The following is a 479-nucleotide window of genomic DNA, read 5'->3' on the forward strand; positions in this document are numbered from 1 at the left end:
ACGGAAAGAGTGCGCGGCAGTCGACCAATTATTTGGACTCGGAAGGTCATGGATGACGTGCGTGGGTCTAGAAATGTGTGCATCCTAACCTCCAGCACACTTGTCCATAGGCCAATAAGCAGCGGCCATAGCAGAGGCCAAACAACGGACCCAAATTGATGTTAGAGGTTCGGCTTGTACAGGACCATCCGCTTTTAGAGACGTCCGATTATTGCTGCAAAAGTGTGGCATCTTCTAGATGTATATATATTTTAGAAGGCAAACAGAGCTGCTGATTGAGTCGTCTTCTTTTCTGTTCATTTTTTTAAAAAAAATTTGCTTGACTCGCTTTATATCTGCTCCTTCACTTTTGTGAAATATTTTATTTCTTGACTCAGTAAGCTATGCTCATGCGAGACTAATATAAGCTGCCAGTGTACCCAAAAAAAAAAAGATTCGGCTTGTATCATTCCCTAAAAAGAATGATTGATCTTGAGCAT

This window comes from Phoenix dactylifera, chromosome 2, assembly GCF_051530095.1.
Source record: "Phoenix dactylifera cultivar Ajwa chromosome 2, Ajwa_hap1_PhDact_Kaust_v1.1, whole genome shotgun sequence".
In the NCBI taxonomy this organism is placed as follows: Eukaryota; Viridiplantae; Streptophyta; class Magnoliopsida; order Arecales; family Arecaceae; genus Phoenix; species Phoenix dactylifera.